Raw genomic sequence first — 14,629 nt, forward strand, 5'->3', positions numbered from 1 at the left:
ATTGGGGTCTTACAGATGCCCCTATTTAAGGTCATTCTAGCCAGAGAAGTGAAGGTTAAAATCTTCATATCGACGCGGTAGAATGGGCTTAAATAACAGTAATGAGACAAATTTTGGTCCCTAAGAGACCTCATGATGCAAATGTATGCATGTAACAAACAAACCCTGTGGGGATATAGGTCCACAAAGAAGAAAAGACGATCCGTCGGAGTAATACACTCACCAGGAACAGAGACTCTAACAGGACTCTCATGGGGATAAGAAAAAGAAAGCGTGAGCAGGACACGACTCTGAATTAGGGGAAACTGACGCGGCGCGAATAGAACACGACTGGACTAGAGACCTCACCGGGGAGTAGAGGACTCAAACTGGGGAAAAGAAGAATTCCAAAGGAAGACACATCCATTGGAAAGACTCAAGCTGACTCAAACTATCCACGAAGGATACTTCGGATGAAAATCCGGACTTGGACTGGGGAAAGATTCACACAGAACCTCCCTGTCAGGGAAAACTGCATATATTGGGGAAAACGCCAATACAGCAAAAGGGCAAAATCACAACGGAAACTCCATTGGGGAATGTCTAACAAAGAGACTCAAACTATCCACGAAGGATACTTCGGATGAAAATCCGGACTCGGACTGGGGAAAGATTCACATAGAACCTCCCTGCCGGGGAAAACTGCATATATTGGGGAAAACGCCAATACAACAAAAGGGTAAAAACACAACGGAAACTCCACTGGGGAATGTCTAACAAAGAGACTCTCCTGGAGAAAAAACTGCAAGATGAGGTGTTACCGGCTACTGGGTAACAAACTCAAAGAGACATGTGATCTAAACACCGGTTACTGGGTGAAAGAACAACAAGCCCAGGAAGAATGAATATCTAAGACCGGTATGAGGGTGAGAGATATCAATCAACCAAACATCTGAGAAAGACCTGAAAAAGGTACATCAACTCAGAAAAATCTGACTCCACAGGGGACCAAGGTCATAATAGGGAGCAGAAAGGAAGGAACACCAGGGATACCGGTTACTAGATATATAATAGGTGACCGACCAAAGCGTGCATTGGTATATATTCCAAAACACTCATCATCCGAAAGGAGGGCTTAAAAAAGCAAATCGACTTACAGGATGGACATTCGACTCCGCAACGGGAAAACGAATCCTACTCAGCTGGAAAAAACCAATGAACGCATGAGATATAATATCCATTACCGTCAGAACGTGGATAGTATACTCGCATGAGTTATATTATCTATTACCGTCAGAACGTAGATAGTATACTCGCATGGAAGGAACACCAGGGATACCGGTTATTGGGTATATAATAGGTGACCGACCGAAAAGAGAGACAAACGATACCAACACCATCAGGGTAAACGAAAGATAACTCACAGGGGAAAAATTACAAGCATCCGGCAATTATCCAAGAGACATATCACAAGTTACTGGGAGATACGCTCAAAGGAGAAATGAATATTCGATTCCGCAAAAGGAACACGGATCTTACTCGACTGGGGAAACACAACAGGCTTCGACTGAAGAGTGCATGAGATATATTATCCATTACCGTCAGAACGTGGATAACATACTCGCACGGAAGATTATCCACAACCGGTTACTGGGTTAATAAAGGATAAATCAACCGAAAAGAAAGGCATCGAGATACCAAAACTAGGTATATAAAGATGACCGATCAAAGGGAGCAACAATCATTACTGACAAAAGGGTAAATGAAAGAGAACTCATCGGGGATGCATTGATAAACATCAATGATCCGGGGAATAAATCACTGGCAAACGGTGAAAGGACCCGCTGAGGATAAAATTGCTAGCATCCGACAATTATCCATAAAAAGACTTGCTGGGAAATACAACTGCTAGCAAACGGCAATTACCCAGAAGAAAGAGGAAATATCAACATCGAATACTGGATGAAGATAACCACAAATAGTAACCATCATCGGTTAGGATGAACAACAAGGTTAACTCTGCAAAAGGGAGAAATTAGGATTTACAACTACCGAATACGGGGTAGAAGACCAACAACTTTGGCTGAGGATAGGGTGAAATAATTGCCGAAAATTGAGCAATTATCCAACTATTCCACAAGAAAGCACAGACTCCGCTAGGGAGACAACAACAACATAGGATTTACAACTATCGAATACTGGGTAGAAGACCACAAAATCCACCATCAACCAGAATGAACCACAAAGGTTACCTCTGCTAGGGGATAAAAGTAGGATTTATAACTACCGAATACATGGTAGGAAACCAACAACTCTCTGCGTGGGGAATGAAAGAATCACAACTCCGCACAGGGAAACAAAATAGGGTTTATAACAAACCACCAACTGCTGAGGAGCAAGAAAAATAGGATTTACGACTACCGAATACTGGGTAGAAATACTGGGTAGAAAACCAATCGACTCTTGCTAAAGAATAAAAGGTATATAACCACAGATTCCACAAAAGGGAAAAAAGGTATACAGGATTTACAACTACCGGCTACAGGGTAGGAAACCAAAAAGATAGGACTGATAACTACCGGTTACTGGGTAGAAGGCCCAAACTCCGCTGGGGATAAAAAGAATTATTGCCGGTTATTGGGCAATTCATTCACTTATTCCACAGGGAAGCACAAGAGACAGTTGAAAAATGCCAATTCAGGATCAAACCAAAAAGGCAAACTGAATCAAGACTCGTCCTAATAAGGATATAACTCAATAGGAAGATCCATCCCAATATATGTGTTGGGAGGAAATGGAAAAAACCGTCATCCACGAGGATATATCTCAGTGGGGAATTGCAGAAGGAAAGACAAACACTTTCTGCTTATGGGGCTGACTCTATAATGAGAGGTTAAACACCCGACATCTGCTTGGGACGATCTACTGGAGAGATCTATATCACCATTAGCAGGAGACAACAAACAAAAGATATATGGAAAAGAATGCAATCATGAATATCTGAGTGTTGAAAATATGCATGAACATGTGTAATTTAGGTTTGATAAATGCTGACAAAACAGACATATCTAACACAAACAGGCCCAGGAATCAAACGCCCGGTACTACACTTCCAGAGGAAAATCCAAGAAAACCAACTGGAAAGCCAATCTGCTGGAGATCTTCATGCTAAAAAAGCAAAGATTTGCTGGAAGCAAAAATATCAGAGATATCAAAGAAATCACACAATCTCTGAGTGATGGATCATCAATCAACCCAACTGGGGAACAGAAGTCCACAACAAGCAGCAACTGCCACAAAGACAAATCTGTTGGGGAAATGGAAAAATCCCGAGATTTCTGCGGGGATTCTCAGTATCAACTGGGAAACAAGAGCTCACTGCACAAGCAAGAACTGCTGAAGGGAACAGAACGCACAAGTAGAATCTAGCCGCACAAGCAACTCTACTGGGGGTACTGTCAGCCACTCCATTGAGGATAAACCCACTGAGGGAAAATAGATCACACAAGTAGATTCTGCCACAAGCCACTCTACTGAGGATCAAAAGCATCAGGAAATCACCAAGTCTAAGGATGATAAATCACCAACCAACCCTACTGGGGAACAGAAGTTTACAACAGGCAGAAACTGCCAAAAAAGCAACTCTGTTGAGGATACCAACTCCGTTGGGGATGTTGCAGGGAAATCACAAGACTTCTGCAGGAAACAATATCACAGATACAATCCACCGTACCACCAATCTACTTGGAAATTATCTGAGGAAGAGAAGGAGAACTGGTGACCAACCACCAAATGCTGAACCTTCCAAGAAGAAAACCGCCAACTGCTAAGGAGGAAATAATCACTGCTCTGCTGAAGGGATAAGGGGTGAAAACCTCAACAAACGCTCTGATGGGAGATATAGCACAAATGAAGTATATCATACCAACAACTCCGCTGGCAACTATACTGAGGAAACAGACGAAGTACCGGGATGTCAACCCACCAACTACCGAATCTTCCAAAAGGAAAACACCCATGCTGGGGAGAAAATATTGTTGGAGAGAATTGTGGAGTCCTCAACAAACACTCTGCTTAGGGAACAAATTCTCAACAGAAGCTCTGCTTAGGGAATAACCCCAACAACAATCTGGAGAACGAGGATACAACCATGCCAGGAATATGAACAAATGTCTTACCTTGTTGGAAATCATGCCACCCTTGGGAGAGCACTGAGAAATTCTTAAGTATCCTTTCATCATTGTGAATGTTCACTTTGTTTAAAACAACAATTTGAAAAATTTTATTTGTTTAAACAATGACATTTTATCAATTAAAACATGCAAAACATTTGTTGAATTGAAACAAATAAGAGTGCAAATAATTGGATAAAAGCTCAAATTTATTTGATGGAATGGTAGCCTGCAAATGGCGAGACTCCATAGATCTGTACAAGTTTGAAATCAGTGATATATATTGGAAGAGGGCTACATTGAACATAATGATCCTTTCTCTACCAATTTGATTTTCGATGTCTTCGAAGCTTCAGTTGACGACGAATCAAAAAAATCTCTGACGAAAAGACAGTTGAGGAACAGAAAGTCTTGTCAGGATGCAGTTACTTGCCAAATCCCTAATTCTTGCCTAGATTGCCCCAGAGTGAGGTACTCAATCTAGCGGGATGCAAATATTCTTTTTTTTTATGTCTCTAACTTTTGCCTGGATCGCCTTTTCGGGTTCTCCACCGAGACGCTCATTTTTTCCTAAGCCGCCCCTTCGGGTTTTCAACTTAGCGAGCCATTCTGTTTTTATTTTATATACTTTTTTTTTAATTTTTTTTAGGCAAAGTATTTCTTGACTGCATCTGAATTCACAAGACGAGTGAAATCCTCCCCATCCATTGTTGTAAGCATCAAAGCTCCACCTGAAAAGGCTCTCTTGACAACATATGGACCCTCGTAGTTTGGAGTCCACTTGCCCTTGGAATCGGGCGCGAAAGACAAAACTTTCTTGAGCACAAGGTCGCCTTCTCGGAACGCACGAGGCTTGACCTTCTTATCGAATGCTTTCTTCATTCTCTGCTGATATAACTGACCATGACACATTGTAGTTAATCTCTTCTCTTCAATCAAATTCAGCTGGTCGTAACGACTCTGAATCCATTCAGCATCAGTCAACTTGGCTTCCATCAAGACTCTCATTGATGGGATCTCCACCTCTACTAGGAGCATAACCTCCATGCCGTAAACAAGAGAAAAAGGGGTTGCCCCTGTTGAAGTGCGGACAGATGTACGATATCCATGCAAAGCAAATGGCAACATCTCATGCCAATCTTTGTATGTGACTGTCATTTTCTGGATAATCTTGATATTTAGCAGCTTCAACAGCCATCTTAGGTCTGTAAGGAGAGGAATTATGGTTTGCAATCTTGAATTCAGCGCACAACTCTTCCATCATCTTATTATTCAGATTAGATCCATTATCAGTAATGATCTTATCTGGCACACCATAACGGCAAATACGCTGATTCTTGATAAACCTCACGACCACCTGCCTGGTCACGTTCGCATACGAAGCGGCTTCGACCCATTTGGTGAAGTAATCAATTGCTACGAGAATAAACCTGTGTTCGTTGGATGCTTTCGGTTCAATCATGCCGATCATGTCGATTCCCCACATAGAGAAAGGCCATGGTGATGAAATCACATTTAAAAGTGTCGGAGGAATATGAATCTTATCTGCATAAATCTGACACTTGTGGCATTTCTTCACATATTTGCAGCAGTCAGACTCCATTATCAGCCAATAGTAGCCTGCTCTCAGCATCTTTCTAGCCATGGCATATCCATTGGAATGAGTACCAAATGAACCCTCATGGACCTCAGTCATCAACAGGTTTGCTTCGTGTCTATCCACGCATCTGAGCAAAACCATATCAAAATTCCCCTTGTACAACACTCACCACTGAGGTAGAAACTGCCTGACAACCTTCTCAAAGTTTTCCTATCTTTCACAGATGCCCCAGGCGGGTAGACCTGGTTCTGGAGGAAATTCTTGATATCAAAATACCAAGGCTTATCATCATGTACTTCTTCAACTGCAAATATGTGAGCTGGTCTATCCAAGCGCATCACGGTAATATTGGGAACTTCATTCCAATACTTCACCACAATCATCGAAGCAAGCGTAACAAGCGCATCTGCCATCCGATTATCTTCTCGAGGGATATGATGAAAGTCAACTTCAGTAAAGAACGTTGAAATCCTCCTCGCATAATCTCTATGCGGGATGAGACCAGGCTGATTCGTCTCCCATTCACCCTTGATCTGATTGACAACCAGGGCCGAATCACCATACACATCAAGATGCTTGATCCTCAGATCAATACATTCTTCTAATCCCATAATACAGGCTTCATACTCAGCCATGTTATTCATGCATTTGAAAGTTAGCATTGCTGTAAACAGAATATATGTGCCATGAGGAGTAATGATTACTGCCCCAATTCCATTTCCATACTGATTTACAGCGCCATCAAACACCATCGTCGATCTGGAACCAGGTTCCGGACCTTCATCAAGTGTAGGCTCATCACAATCTTTCATTTTCAAATACAGAATCTCCTCGTCTGGGAAGTCGTACTGAACAGACTGATGATCTTCAATCGGCTGATGCGCTAAATGATCAGCCAAGATACTACCTTTGATAGCTTTCTGAGCTCGATACTTGATATCATACTCAGATAACAACATCTGCCAACGGGCAATCCTCCCAGTTAAAGCAGGCTTCTCGAAGATATACTTGATTGGATCCATTCGGGATATCAACCAAGTTGTATGATTTATCATGTACTGGCGTAAACGCTTAGCAGCCCAAGCCAAATCACAACACGTCTTCTCAAGCGTAGAGTATCGAGACTCACAATCAGTAAACTTCTTACTAAGGTAGTAGATAGCAGATTCTTTCTTCCCTGATTCATCTTGTTGACCGAGTACACACCCCATCGAGTCTTCAAGAACAGTCAAATACATGATCAGAGGTCTTCCTTCTATAGGCGGAGACAAGATCGGAGGTTTAGACAGATACTCTTTGATACTGTCGAAAGCTTTCTGGCAATCCTCGTTCCAATCATGAGACTGATCTTTCCGGAGGAGCTTGAATATCGGCGCACATGTGGCAGACATGTGGGATATAAATATGGAAATATAATTCAAGCGGCCAAGAAAACCTCGGACTTGCTTTTCAGTTTTGGGCGCAAGCATCTTTTGTATTGCTTTGACCTCTGCAGGATCAACTTCAATACCTCTCTCGCTGACTACAAAACCCAACAACTTGCCAGAACGGACTCCAAATGTACATTTGTTCGGATTCAGACGAAGCTTATACTTCCTCAAACGCTGAAAAAGCTTCAACAAATGCTCAACATGTTCAACTTCCTTTCTAGACTTAGCAATCATATCATCAACATAGACCTCTGTCTCCTTGTGCATCATATCATGAAACAAGGTAGTCATAGCACGTTGATACCTGGCTCCGGCGTTCTTCAAACCGAAGGGCATCACTCGATAACAGAATGTTCCCCAAGGTGTGATGAATGTTGTCTTCTCCATATCCTCGGGTGCCATCTTGATTTGATTATATCCGGAAAATCCGTCCATAAACGAGAAGACTTTGAATTTAGTTGTATTGTCTACCAACATATCAATGTGTGGTAGAGGGAAATCATCTTTCTGACTAGCTTTATTCAAATCTCTGTAATCGACACACATACGGACTTTTCCGTCCTTCTTAGGCACAGACACAATATTGGCCACCCATTGAGGATATGTGGAAGTCACCAGAAACCCCGCATCAATTTGCTTCTGAACTTCCTCTTTGATCTTCACTGCCATAACTGGATGAGTTCTTCTGAGCTTATGCTTCACTGGCACGCACTCAGGCTTCAAAGGCAGGAAATGTTGCACAATATCTGTATCTAGACCTGGCATGTCTTCATACGACCAAGCAAAGATATCGGAATATTCTCGTAGCAAACTGATCAACCCCTTCTTGAGAGACTCTTCAAGAAGTGCTCCAATCTTCACCATACGAACACAATCTTCAGACCCCAAGTTGACTGTTTCCAGATCTTCGAGATGCGGCTGAATGATCTTCTTCTCGTGCTCAAGGAGACGGGTAATCTCGTCAGGAATCTCTTCAACATCATCTTCCTCTGCCTCGAATACAGGGAATTCAAAATTGGGAGATGGCGTTGGATCATTATGTTCAATGGGTTTTAGAATCAACCTGCATAATGATTTTGGATAATAAAAAGCTTTAGAATTTAAACAAGCAAACCATTATGCAGATGAAAAAGATTACTTTTATTCTTGTTTTTAGGGTTTTTTTTTGTGATCACCAATTTCATGCAAAAAAGCAAAAAGTGAAAACAAATGTTTAACAATGCATTAATTGAATGAAATATCATTGTATAAATGCTGCCAACAATGTCATCACTTCTCCTTTTGGCATGGGAAAAGGGTTTTTAAACAAAGTGAACAAATTACGCTGACTTATGAATGATCGTAGGAACATCCGCAGCGACCCAATTGTGGTAGATCCCGCCAGGGATGACGAAGTTGCTCAACTCCTCTGCATCCTCTTCCAGAATAGCAGCAGCTTCCTCAGCTTGATCGGCGTGGATGAAACCTCCACTCTTGAACAACCCTTGCTCGTTGAATGCCCCAGAAGAATAGCCAATGCCAGCCCGGGATTTGTTGTCTTCAAGCTCAATCATCTTCCCTAAACCAGCAACTGCACCACATTCAATGGCCAGTTTCGCATCACGATAGGAAGCAAATGAAGGAGACTTCTTCTCAATTGGCTCAGCAATAGACAAAGCTTGGGAAGGGGTTCCAACTTCATCCTCGGCATCAATGTATGAGAAAGAAGACAGGTGGCTAACCAGGAGAGCCTTTTCTCCCCCTACCACAACCAATTTCTTATTCTTAACGAATTTCAGCTTCTGGTGTAGGGTGGATGTCACGGCGCCAGCCTCGTGAATCCATGGTCTACCAAGGAGACAGCTATAAGATGGGTGGATATCCATAACCTTAAAGGTAACTTGGAAATCACTTGGTCCAATCTTGATTGGGAGATCAACTTCCCCAATCACAGTCTTACGCGACCCATCGAAAGCTTTCACAACAACACCACTCTGCCTCATAGGAGGCCCCTGATATGACAATCTCGAAAGAGTGGTCTTCGACAATACATTTAGAGATGACCCAGTGTCCACCAGCACGTTGGACATGGCGTCGGTCTTGCAATTCATAGAAATATGTAAAGCCATGTTGTGGTCTCTTCCCTCCTCAGGGAGATCAGCGTCAGAGAAACTCAAAGTGTTGCAAGCAGTAATGTTTGCAACAATACTGTCAAACTGCTCAATCGTGACGTCGTGATCGACATAAGCCACGTCCAATACTTTCTGCAGAGCCTCCCTATGGGGTTCTGAATTCAGAAGCAAAGATAGTACGGAGATCTTGGACGGCGTTTGTAGAAGCTGGTCTACAACGTTGTACTCACTCTTCTTGATGAGCTTCAACATCTCATCACACTCTTCATTCACAATGCCACTAGGGCCAACAGAAGAAGTAGGAGTCTTTTGTACAGAGGAGGGTTTGGCAACAGGTGCCGGATTCAGAACATTCACTGCAGTCCCAACCGAACGCTCAGCAGAATCAGAAACAACGTGAGTCTTCGGGGGTGCAGAAAACACACAACCACTACGGGTCAACCCGCTCACATCAGCAATATTTACCACAGAGGTTGAAGGCAATGACACTTCTTTCCCATCTTCAACAGCAACTGGATTATAGCGGAAGGGAATTGCTCTATCTGAAGCATAAGGCACAGGACCTACAGGTTTGATCACCAAAGAAGGAGAGACCTTCGGCTTGCTACCATCATAACGGATGACAACAGGCTCAGGAATCTTGAATACAGGAGAAATCACGTTTACTTCTGGTTCGTCTTCATCAACATTTCTGTTTTGAAGAATCTCAATAGTCCCCTCATCCAACAGCTCTTGCAGCTCTCTGCGCACTTGACGGCAACCCAATCTATTGACGGAACAGATACGGCACTTGTCATGGTCGTGCTTCATATGACTGTAATTACACAGCAGACGATGCAACTCAACCAATGACTGTCGAATATGACTTACATATTTGACCTTATATTTGCCAGGGCAACCCTGGACCATGTTAACCGACTTCCCATGCTCGGGCAATGGGTTCTTCGTAACATTGGGGCTTGAGTCCTCAAAGCTCAAAATGCCGCATCTCATAAGGTCTTGAACCTTAGTCTTCAATGGATAGCAGTTTTCTATATTGTGACCCGGAGCACCGGAATGATAAACACAATGCTGGTCGGGCTTGTACCACCACTGCGGGATAGCAGGTACAGCCGGAGGATCCCTCGGGGTAATCAGTTTCCGCTCTATTAAAGAGGGATATAGCTCAGCATATGACATAGGAATAGGATCGAAAGTGGTCTTCTTCCTATCATAATTCAAATTAGCCTGTTGCTGTGGGCGATGTTGCTGTTGATATTGAGGTTGTTGCTGATTATGCTGATTGTTGTCTCTGAAGACAGGTGCTATGTGAGCCACCTGATGCTGACTGCTGGCATGACGCACAGGCTTCCTCTTGGCAGAGGGTCTTCTGGGTTTAGCATGGGATTGCACAGCATGTGCCTCCCCATCTTTCTTCTTAAACGCCCTATCGTTTAGAAGAGCCTTCATCCTTGGATAACCGTCCTTCCCGGACTCCTTCCTCCAAACGCATCCCCATGTTCACCATCTCGGTGAAATCAGAGGGAGCACTAGCGACCATCCGCTCATAATAAAACAAACTAAGAGTTTTCAGAAAGATCTTAGTCATCTCCTTCTCTTCCAGAGGGAGCACTAGCGACCATCCGTTCCTTAAATGTCTCTTTGTCCTTCTTGGACATAGCTCTGAGTTGATCACGGTCAGGAGCCATATCAACATTGTACTTGTATTGCTTGACGAAGGCTTCGCCAAGATCATTGAAGGAACGGATGTTTGCACTATCAAGGCTCATATACCAACGAAGAGCTGCACCAGACAAACTATCCTGAAAATAATGAATCAGCAGTTGATCATTATCAGTCTGAGTAGACATTTTCCTGGCATACATAACCAGGTGGCTAAGCGGGCAGGTGTTCCCCTTATACTTCTCAAAGTCCGGGACTTTGAATTTGACAGGAATCTTAACACCGGGAACCAAACATAATTCAGCAGCAGATTTGTCGAACAAATCTTTCCCTCTAAGGGTCTTCAATTCCTTGCGGAGTTCAAGGAATTGGTCGTTCATAGCTTCCATCTTTTCATTAACATCTGGGCCCTCAGACGACTCAGAATGATAGATGGTGTCGTCTACCCTAGGAGTAGTATGCACGACAGGAGGAGGCATTGCAAGGATCGGGCTAGATGCCGGCATGGAAGCAAAGGTAGGAGCTGGAATATCAGGCATAAAACCAGGAGGCATACCCCATGGAAACCCGGCTGGCATGGCTGGCATGAAATGAGCACTGGAAGCTGGCACTGTCGAGGAGACAATCTCTGATATAACAGTCCTCTGGGGAGGAGTTGCAGGAGTCGGAGACGGTTGATTCTGGGCAGCCAAGAATTGCTCCATCAGAGCGCTCAGTCTAGCGACCTCTTCCTTCAGCTCTCGGTTCTCTTGTTCGAGTTGATCCATCACTCTTGCAGAATTAGCTCGGGTGTAGTACCGATGAGTCAGCTTGTCTTCAAAATAAATGAAGAGCACAGAGTTAGGCCATAGACAAGAAGACCAGAACAACACCTGCTTATGCAAAATGATGCATGCAATGCTTGTGCATATGCTCTGTTTTTATTTCAAGGAACTTTTAGGGTTCTATTTGCAATTTTCGAAATTTAAAGCATTTAATCGCATATGGAAAATATCTCATCAAATATATATTCGAGATAAAGAAGTACAACATTGTTGATTATTACAAGGGAAAAGGAAAATAAACATCCTATGGATCCCTAGAAGCTCGAGATGCTGGAAGACGAGAAACACAAAGCCTCTTGATCTCTCTTTCATACGCTACTTCCATATCCGCTTTCTCCTTAGCAAGTCGATCATACTTCCTCTTCCAGAACTTGGAAGACTGATGCTCGAGAAACTCGATCAGAGCGTCCTTCTCCTTAAGCTGTTGAAGCAACTCTTCTCTTTCACGGATCCAGGCACGTGAAAGGTCTTCTTCTCTCAACTCCTCTACGCCTTGGTTAGGGAGGGTTGAAGGCCCAGCCACAACCAATGGTTTAGGTCTCGGATAATCATATGGCATAAGATACTCAGAAGCTCTCTTCCTGACCCAAGAAGTATATGGTTCCAAAGCAATTCAGTTCTTCGGACCCAACTCATTTCTACCTTTCTTATGAATCTTGCGCCAAGCGCGGACCATCCTGGCTTTCAGGCCTTGGGGATCTTTACCCTCCTGAAAGAATACACCTTCTAACAGAATGTTATGAGGTTTATCCTTTAGGGGGAACCCAAGCTGACGACGTGCTAATATAGGATTGTAGCTGATCCCACCATATGTACCAAGAAGAGGCACATTAGGGAATTCACCACAATAATCAATGATCTGAATTGTATCATACACGCGGTCATACCAAGAGATATCATCATTAGTGAGAGACATAAGTCTCGTAGACCACCGTAGACATCCCTTATTCTCCTTGAAAGCGACCGTTTGCGGTAAGTGAGAAATAAACCACTTATACAACAGAGGCAAACAGCACACGATAGCTCCACCGCCCTTTGCATTCCTCAGATGCAAAGAGAAATAGGTATCACCCAACAGAGTAGGAACGGGATTAAGAACAGAAAAGATCCTAATGGCGTTCACATCCATAAATTTGTCGATGTTGGGGAACAATACCAAACCATAGATGAGCAGCACAAATAAAGCCTCAAAGGCATCCTCACTCATGGCCTTCCCATAAACGGTAGCTTGAGCAATGAGGAAATCAGAAGGAAGACCCTGAATTCCACCTTTGGTGGTCATATGAGCTTCAATCAGGGATTCATCTATGTGCAACAAGTCTGCGATCTCTCGAGAAGTCGGAATACTCTCTAAGCCATTGAACGGTACCTGATCCAGAACGGGAATACCCACAAGATGAGCATACTCCTCAAGCGTAGGCAACAACTGAAAGTCTAGAAAAGAGAAGCAGTGATACAAAGGATCATAGAACTGCGCCAAAGTACTCATCAACCCTTCATCAACCTGAGTAGTCAACAGAGGCAGAAGCTTCCCATAGCGAGCTTTGAAACCCAAGGGATCTAATACATAGGATGTCAGATTCCTTAACTCTTTCACATCGGATTGTCGAAAGCTGTACTTCTTTGTATGCCTTTTTGGTCTTTCCATGTCTGAAAATTTTGCAAATAAACCCTTTAAGTTCCTTGAAAATTTTCTGATTTTTCTGATGACATGAATGCAGATGAATGCATGAATGCCTGAATGCAAAAATCACACTCAAGGATCAAGCAAATCACACCATACAAAGGTCATGGGAAAGCTCATAACATCCTTAATATCAATCATCCATTTTGGTGGATTATGGTTTACACCTTATCAACACCCAAGTTCCATTGATATTAACGATACATGAACCGGCTCAATTATCCTTAATATCAATCATCCATTTTGGTGGATTATGGTTTTCACCTTATCGACACCCAAGTTCCATTGATATTAAGGATGTCTGAACGACTCAACCATGAATCACGGGTTTGTTGAGAGTCACGAGCATGGAGTCTCGGTTAAGAACCACCCAAAGGGAGTGTACTAGGGTTTAAACCTGCCGAACATGTTCTACAAGAGGTTCCCATAGTCATCATCCCATCTTTCGAATATTATCGGAGGAACGAATACTCGTATTCCAAAAATATTCTCAAGAGAGACTCTTATGAGTGTAGTATCGCGTAACAATCGCATCAGATCTTACATCTGAACGACTTCCGCACTACGTCCTAAAAATAGGCCAAGATGGGCTTGGTAAACTAAGGTCCTTGGCTTCTAAGGCACATGATTGAAAGAATAATGCCTAACCACAAATGACTTGTGTGACATTATTAATCCAACATGACCTCCACCAATTGAATGGACTCGCAAGTCAACTTGCTAAGGAATACTCCACACAAGTCGACAAGACTATGCCATTCTCCTATCCTAAGGTGCACTCGAGTTCGGGTATAGAACTCATCTCACAGAGATCACCAAGCAAACAAGCAATTGTATATCAAGCAATTCAATCATTACAATCAATACAGTAATCCCAAATTGTACAAAAATATGTCATATAACGAATAAACAATATCATACAACAAGGGTGAAAAGTAGGCAAAACCACCAAAGAATGAAGAAGCTCCCCAGCAGAGTCGCCACTTTTCTGTAGCGGTGTATTCGTCACTTTATGATTTATTGATTAAATCAAAAGCAAAGCATACAAAGAATCGAGTCGCCACCGCACTTTTATTTATCCAAAGGAATGGCTAAAAAGCGAACAAAAGCCTAATAAGTTTTACACATAGAAAACTAATGAAAGGTCAGAGATCTGGGTAAGGGGTT

The sequence above is a fragment of the Lathyrus oleraceus genome, chromosome 7 (assembly GCF_024323335.1).
Source record: "Lathyrus oleraceus cultivar Zhongwan6 chromosome 7, CAAS_Psat_ZW6_1.0, whole genome shotgun sequence".
Lineage (NCBI taxonomy): Eukaryota > Viridiplantae > Streptophyta > Magnoliopsida > Fabales > Fabaceae > Lathyrus > Lathyrus oleraceus.